Here is an 8,536-nt window from a genome sequence, read left to right on the forward strand (position 1 = left end):
GACCGGACCCCTAGTTAACTTCAGCATATCAACTTCAGCTGAGGGTGAAGTCGAGAGATAATTGCAGAAGTAAATATTAACAATGAAAAAGGAGAAGTGAAAAGGATCCGGCTGCTTGGCTGCCCGTGGACCACAGACACAGTGGCGAGCTACAAAGACAGCGAGTGACCCTATTAATACAAGATAGGAGACAGGTTGGCGCAGGATCTGCACAAGAGGCCAATCGGCTCGTCTGTGCACTTCACCGAGATGTTGCAATTCACAAAAGCCAAAAACAATACGGCGTTTTCTTTTTGTCTTTTTTTTGTTGCCATTGGAAGGCAGAGAACAATGCAAAAACAAAAGATGGGCAGAAAAAAATAGACAATAATGGTGTCATTCCATGAGAACAGCACAACAGAGCTCCTTTCTGCAGACGTGCAGTTAGGGCAACATGTTGAGCCCCGTTATTAGGTTGGCAGCAGTGTAAAAGTCACAGACGAAGAGTTTCAAAATAAAATAAAAATAAGTTTGATCATTTCACTGGCGAAAAACTTCAAACTAAGAATTGTGAGATAATTTGTTTAAGGTTTTATTTATTAAGACAACTTTTTTTTTTTTTAGGAAATTTACTTTGAAATGTACTTTAATCTCCTAACATGTTTTGACTGCCTGTGAGGAAGACTGACAGTTGGCAGTTGAAACATGTTAGGAGATTAAAGTACATTTCCTGAAAAAAGTTGTGTGAATAAATGAAACCTTAACAAGAAGAAAAAATGAACTCAATAAAATAGTATATTTTCTTGTAATTTATTGAAAAATGATAATTTTATCCTATAGAGGCCATTTTATTACACTTTGGACAATAGGAGACAATAATGAGCTACGTTTTACAAAGGAGACTGTATTTACTTACTATTGAAGTAATCACATAAAAGTTGCATGGTGTTTAATATACATATATATAGCACTTTAAATTCACACATTGTTTTGAATTTGTAGATTAAGCCTTAGGGAACCAATGTTGGAGACATTGTTCCACAAATGAAAAATCATATGAAATTATGGAGAGGGTACTTATGATTATGATATGAAGGGGATTCACGTGATTTGACAAAAATGCAAAAAGGGGATAAACGGGACAAAAAAGATTAGAAATCACTGGTTTACAGCAAAGATTTGTGTGTGGAGTTTATTTGGCTCGACCCTTTAAACTAACTGGCATCCTTTTAATTTTTCATAGCGCTCGGCTTCTCCAGGCCTGAAACCGAAGACAATAATGCGTCTCTCAGGTGAATTGATTTGTGCTGTGGCCTTCCTCACCCCGTTCCCTCTCTTCATCATCTCTCTCTCTCTCTTTTTTTTCTCTCTCTCTCCCTCGATCACGCACCTACGTTCAGTACGTTATCAGCCTTTTTTTTAGATGCAATGTTCTGCTTTTTAGTCGTGATTTTTATGTTTATTCTCAGCATTTCTAAAGCAATTGTTGTCAGTGAGTGCATAATAAATTGTTCTTTACAAAAAAAAAGTAAAGCATGTTGCATTCCATCTTTAACAAACAACCTTATATTATTTCTTAAAAGGCCTGAGTGCTGCAGAGGCCCTGCTATGGCCCTCCAACCACCCACTGGTTACCTGACACGAAACAGGGAATCAATAGTGCCTGCCATTTCCCTGCAGAGAGAATTATATTTCTCACTATGGCTATTGACAGTGACACAAGAAACACATGAGGGACGACCGAGTGGGGAGAAGAAAGTAAAGTGGACTACACGGCTAGACATGCTACGAAACCTGCAGTTAGACTGAATGGTTACCCAACCGCAGACTGTTACTGGAAAAAAAAAAAAAAAAAAAACTCACAGCGTATTTATTTGATTTTAAATGGACAAACCTAAAATGATCACGCATGGGGAAAATAGAATAACAGTTTGCCTTTAATATTTCTAAAATATTTTGCTCTTACTTGCGGCCTTGAGTGAATCACAATAAAGGTTTTTTCATGAAAAACATATATTAACAATAATATTAATAATTCAAAATAGAAAATATTGCTTCATTATTTACCAGTAACTCAAATTTCATAAATACCATGACACGCATGTATTTTTCAAAAGATTTATTTTAGATCAGATGTGTCAAACTAATTTAGTTCAGGGGCCAAATACGGAGCAGTTTTTCTGAAGAGGGAAAATGAGTAATTTAATCATTATTGTGCTCTAGTTTGCACTTCTACGTATAAATCAATTATAAAATATGGTACTGATAATATCAAAGCAAGAAGTGAAAGATAGTACTCCCTGCAGGATCTTCACTTTCAATTTAGTTGATATTGTGACACATTTTTGTGTAATTTGGGGACATTTTATGGAAAAAAAATTGAAGGAAATTGCAGGATTGGGGAAAAGTTGAGTTCTTTAGACATTTTGAGATTAAAAATGACTGCCATCATGTGATATAAGCCTGGGGAAGATGTGAGCCCTGCTACTATTGTGGAGTTTCATTGAATTTGTTTAAGTAGTTGGTAATTTACACAAGGATTCATGTTTTTTTTTGTTGTTGTTTTGCTCTCTGCTTCAGGCCAAAGTAGATGCTCTAAAGGGCCAGATTCGGCCCCCGGGCCTTGACTTTGACAGTTTTTATAATTTGGAAGATTTATGGTCGTAATTTCACAATTCTAAATAAAAAAAAATAATAATTTACAAAAGTTGTAAATAGTGCATCTGTTTTTGTTTTTTTTAATTATTATTAATAAAAAACACGAACCATTTAAAAGGTTTTACCAAAATAAACACAGCAATAAATACAATAATGTCAACAAACAAGTAAAAACAAAGGAAATATTGGCATTTTTAAAATGCATATTCAATAATAAAAAAAAACTACTTTTAAATTAGTCAAATTAAATTATTTATGAATGTTAACCTCAAAAATGTTAACTTTATTTTGCGTCCACACACACACGCACACACACACACAGAGACAGATGAGAGTCAGTGTAAACTCACTATGTTGTTAAGGCCAATAGCCAGCAGACTGGACGCAGCAGGCTATAAGATTTCCATTTCCTACAGATCAAATATAAACACACGCTCCACGTGGGATGAGAGAGAGAGAGAGAGAGAGAGAATATGGACACGCCACTGATGGAATGATGGAGATAAATGACAGAAAGTGTGCTGTTGTATTAGTAATTATCTCTAATATTATATTATATATTCATTCATAGTTAATAATAAATGACACCTAAATCCCATGTTGTAATGAAGTACAGGTTATTCCAGGTGTGTGCAGATTGTTTCTTGTTTACCTTTTCATCATACTGTTTAACGCCACTGTAACAACACTGATCCCCCCACCAAAAAAAAACAACAAAAAAACATATTCATTAGATTTGTCATTTGCACATTTGTGTTTTTTTTTTATGCCATTGCTGTTGCTTTGTTGTTGTTTTTTCTCCTTTCTTAACTTTAATTTTCTTTTTATTTATTTTCTTTTGTTATTTTCTTTGATTTTTTTTTATTCCAATTTATGTCTGTCCCACAGTCGAATATTTGCAGGCTATTTGTTGGTATTCATTTTTGTTTTTACTGATGCTATTTTATTGTGTTGCTGCAACGTGTCCTATTTTATTCTATTCTATCACATATTCTTTTCTATTCTATAATCTATTCATTAATCTATTAGATTCTATTATTATATACGCTTGTGCTAAATCTACAGTCTACATATGAGTTTAAAAAAATAAATATAATAGTTAACGTGTCATTTGTCCATCAGTAAATTAACTATTGGTCCCCCACAGCTGTGAGCTATAAACTAATGACCTGTTACAGATGGTTTTTAGGCCCAAAGTTAATAATATAGACCCAAATGTTCACAATTCCATCCACATTTTATTTTTTTTAATTTTTTATAATTAAATTAAAACTTAAATGATCATTTTATCAAACAGAGATAAAGGCTCAGACCTACCTGAGCCTAAAAGTTGCTGGTGGTGGTCCAGTCTCCCTTCACTGGGTCACACTGGTACAGCTCTCCCTGCTGTCCGCATACCGTCACTGCCCTCTGGAGCCCTCAAACACGGCCCTGGAGGAGCTCAACGCGGGACGAAAGCCACCAACACGCCCTCAAACTAGTCCTCTAGTGCAGCTTTGTGGAACGGAACCCTGAGAAACACCATTATTTTCCACTCCGTGTCCAACTTTGTGTTTGACTGTAGAGGTATTAACTGAGCGCTGGGTCTGCGCATGCGCCCGGCAGCCATGTGGACGCTGTGGGCAAGTGTCCAAAGGAAGGAGGGGATTATTATTAGCTTATTAATAGTTAGGGACCAAATGATGTGCTCACATTTTTAGATACCTTATTAGTGCAAAACAACCTCTCTATCCATCTATCTTATTTTACATTCTCATCTTCTGTTAAAATGATTATTATTATTTTTTAAATGTGACATTTGATAGTTCAGGAAACGACAATGAACATTTGAAAGCGTATATAATGTGAATTTTCAGAATGTACTTTAATAATTTGTAAAACAACCTATCTATCTATATATATATATATAAACTTACTGTATATATATTTTTTTATTTTATTATTATTTTATGCTGAGACATTAGATTCACTAAACAACAATTCACATTTGAAAGTTCATATAATGTTATGATTTTTCAGGATTTACTTTGATCATTTGTAAAAATAAAAAAAACACATATCTATCTATCTATCTATCTATCTATCTATCTATCTATCTATCTATCTATCTATCTATCTATCTATCTATCTATATATATCTATTTTATGTTGAGACGTTGGATATCTTCAAGAAACAACAATATTGAACAACATTTGAAAGTGTAAATCTCATGATTTTTCACGATTTACTTTGATCATTTGTGTTATTAAGCACACAGTTAATAATTAAATCAAAAATAAATATATTCTTTGAACTTTAATGATGCTGCAGTGTTAGCAATGGTAAAATGACTATAAATATTTGTTGTTATGATATTACCACTAATACAAATGCACTTCAGCTATTTGTAGCTGGTCTCATTTTAAGATAAATGTGACCGCCATTTTTTTAAACAATTATATTTTAATAATATACGCAACACAATTGGCCTTTTATTAAACATTAAGCAAGCGTCTGTGAAAATCTTTTCTTTTGCACGGTGAGCGTACTTGTTCCGTGAAATCTCTTTTAAATTCCACAAATGAGTGGTTTCAGCATTTTTAAGCTGACTAAATCGGATCTTTGCTAAGTGTTTTTTTTATTGAATGACAGCAGTTTACACGCTGTCATAACACCAGGTCATTTTTGCTCTTTGTTTGAGCAGTAAAATGTTGGCCTGCATTTCTTCTCTGTGGCTGGAGCCCTGCTGCTGACTGATTGACACATTCTGCTAGAATAAATGAAAACCTCATGTTGTGACACAGCCCAAAAATAGCAGGAAGCTGTTTCTGACCTGCAGTGCAGTGCCACATGTCAGCGAGCTTAAAAAGCTTTGGCAGAATGTTGTGCACAAAGGAAGCATGTACACTACAGGTGTTTGTTAGAGTGGCAGAATGTAGACGTTACATGTTAATTCATCAGATGTGTAGCGTACTGATATATGCTACTCAACTAGAAGTACTCTTACTTGATTGAAATTGCACTCAGCTACAAGTACAAGTAACTCATACGTGAAATACTCTAGTACAAGTAAAAGGTGGCTTGATTTGATAGTACTCAATGTATGTTACTAGTTACTTTCACCCCCCATGTTTATTTTTGGTGATAAATCTTGCCACAGTTTCTTTCATAGGAAAGGTACATTTATTTGTATAGTGCATTTCATACACAAGGCAATTCAATGTGTTTTACATGATCAACAAGTTCTGATGAACTACAGCCGGGCCCGCAGAACGTCTCCGTGCCAAATAGCACATACACGTTCCAGAGAATTCAGCGACTTGACTCGGTTCCATCGAGTAAAACAAATGAAATTGTGCGACGTAAAATTGTGATCTATGTTGAATTGCCTTTGAAATAATATATCACACGACTATGTTCTGATAAATTCAGAAATTACAGGAAAAGGGGGTGGGTCCCCGTCCCCCCCTTTCAAAAAGGTCTCAGATAAACTCTTGGCATCCACTCATAGAACATCCATGTCAAATTACAGCCCGATTCAACGAGCATTAACGGAGGGGTAGTCATTTGAAAAATGGGCACCCGTGGCACATACGGAATAATGGGCCACATTCATATATTAGTACGTCAATGAAATTGACTTTCTTTTTTTGGCGGGGATTCATTTTTTCTTCTTATTGAAGAACATGTTAAGTTGAGGTTTTGCTTATTCAGACAAGGTTTTTCAGGATTTTTTTTTATCTCCTGACATGTTTCGACTGTCAACTGCCAGCCTTCTTCAGAGTTCTGCTGATCGCCTTTGATGGTTCCTTTGAAGTTTCACTTGACTTCCATATAATAGTTCCAGCGAGATTCATTTTGTTTTCTTATTGAATAGTATGTTAAGTTGATTTTTTGTTTAATTCAGATGAGGTTTTTCAGGAAGACTGGCAGATGACAGTATAAACATGTCTGGAGATAAAAATTTCCTGAATAAACTTGTCTGAATAAATGAAACATCAACTTTAATCTGATTGGTCGGCTATGATGTAATGCATTTGATGGTTGTCTGGTCATTTTATTTTTTGTAGTTTCACAATGTCCGTTGATCATTTTAAAACAAACAAACAAAAAAAAATTTACTCGGTAACGGTTTGGTGTAGAAATGTAACAAACTAGATAGTCATGAGGAGATGAAAGCTAAGTTCATCAAACTAAGGTACTATGATAATGGACCTAGAGCTAAAAAAAAACTGTTAGCCTGGAGGACAACAAAACAACAAGAGGAAAGGTCCAGCCATAACATTAAAGACACACAATCTGGAAAAATATGTCATAATTTAAAGGAAATACAAAACTCCTCTGAAAATTACTATAAGGATTTGTATCCTTCGAAAATGAGAAGCGCGCAATATTTTTTCCGGAGTTATTGCCCTTGTTCTATTTTCTTTACTCTGTTTCAGGTATCTTCAAAGGGGACAGCTTTTTTCAGAAACCGTTTAAGAAAGAATAACCAAATTAGGTGTGTGGCTTCAGGGTATCAATACCCTGATGAAGTTTGAAAATGAGAAGCACACAATAATTAGTCGCAATAGTTATTGCCCTTTTTCCATTTTTGGACTTTGTACAAGGTATCTTGAAAGGGGACAGCTTTTCCTAGAAGCTGATAGGATAACCACATTTGGTGTGTGGCTTCAGGGTATCAATACCTTGATGGAGTTCGAAAATGAGAAGTGTGCAGCAGCGTGAAGCTCTGCAGGCAGTTTGTTCCACTTCTTTGCAGCATAACAACTAAAAGCAGCATCACCATGTTTACTGTGAGTGCTGGGTTCCACTATGTGACCTGTGTCTATAGAGACCTCCTGGGTTCATACCTGACTAACATCTCACTGGTGTATTCTGGACCAAACCCATTCACAGATTTATACACCAGCAGCAGAACTTTAAAGTCTATTCTGAGGCTGACTGGGAGCCAGTGTAAAGACTTTAAAACTGGAGTAATGTGTTCTGACCTCTTTGTTCTGGTTAAGACTCGAGCTGCAGCGTTCTGAACCAGCTGTAGATGTTTGATGATCTTTTGGGGGATTCCTGTCAGAAGACCATTACAATAGTCCAGTCTGCTGGAGATAAAAGCATGGACCAGTTTTTCCTGATCTTTCTGAGTCATTAAACCTTTCAGTCTGGAGATGTTCTTTAGGTGGTAGAAGGCTGTTTATGTGATAGATTTGATCTGACTGCTAAACCCTTTATCTAGCACTATCTTTTGAATTGTACACATTTTCATTAAGATTCATCTACCTCCTGCCTATTTTTTCTCACCCATCTGTGCCTTTTTGTGTTTTGTTTCTTGTTTCTTTGTATATTGTATGATAAATGACTTTAAAGTTACTGATTTAGAAATATACTCAAAAAAATACAAGGACCCATAAAAGCAACTCAATTACGGTAACGTGAGTACTTGCAATCTGTTACTTTCACCTCTGTAATTCATTAGGTGGTCTCCTGTGTGTCACTCTTTGCTGTTGTGTTACATTTTCCTAATGTTTTTTGAAACCACGTTGGAAATAAAGGCAGTGGCAGAATGATCTATTTTTCTGGCCAGCTGTTCTCTGGAGAATGGTGGCGTTGGTGGGGGGCTCAGCCCTAAGATGTTTAGAGCCATAGGACTGTGGTCCTCTGCCAAGAGCCCCTGGTTCCTGCCAAGCACAAGGGGGGTGAGGGGTGAGAGAAATACCGTTTAGCTTGCTGGTATTTATAGATATGTAAAGAACTTATGCTGAGGCTGGGCCGAGGTGCTGACGACGTAAAACGAGAGGACGATTCCAGAAGTCGGGTGTCAGGGCGCACAGATAAAAATACCCAGTGAAAGATGGGCCTGGTCATTAGTGGCCCAGTGTGGCATGTGACATGGCAGCATTTCAAAGTTGATTTATGGTTATT

The 8,536-nt window shown here is 36.0% G+C and overlaps 1 protein-coding gene across 9 annotated transcripts in view; it reads right to left on the reverse strand.

Moving 5' to 3' along the window:
- Nucleotides 1–4,243, reverse strand: part of eya4 (EYA transcriptional coactivator and phosphatase 4) — a 64,866-nt gene extending 60,623 nt beyond the window's left edge. For all 9 annotated transcript variants that reach the window (XR_003672946.1, XM_028439369.1, XM_028439370.1 and 6 more), the window contains exon 1: nucleotides 3,955–4,243. The gene's annotated coding sequence lies outside the window, so the exon portion shown is untranslated. The remainder of the gene's footprint in view (nucleotides 1–3,954) is intronic.
- Nucleotides 4,244–8,536: the final 4,293 nt, after the last annotated feature.

This window comes from Gouania willdenowi, chromosome 24 (genome assembly GCF_900634775.1).
Source record: "Gouania willdenowi chromosome 24, fGouWil2.1, whole genome shotgun sequence".
Taxonomy (NCBI): Eukaryota; Metazoa; Chordata; class Actinopteri; order Blenniiformes; family Gobiesocidae; genus Gouania; species Gouania willdenowi.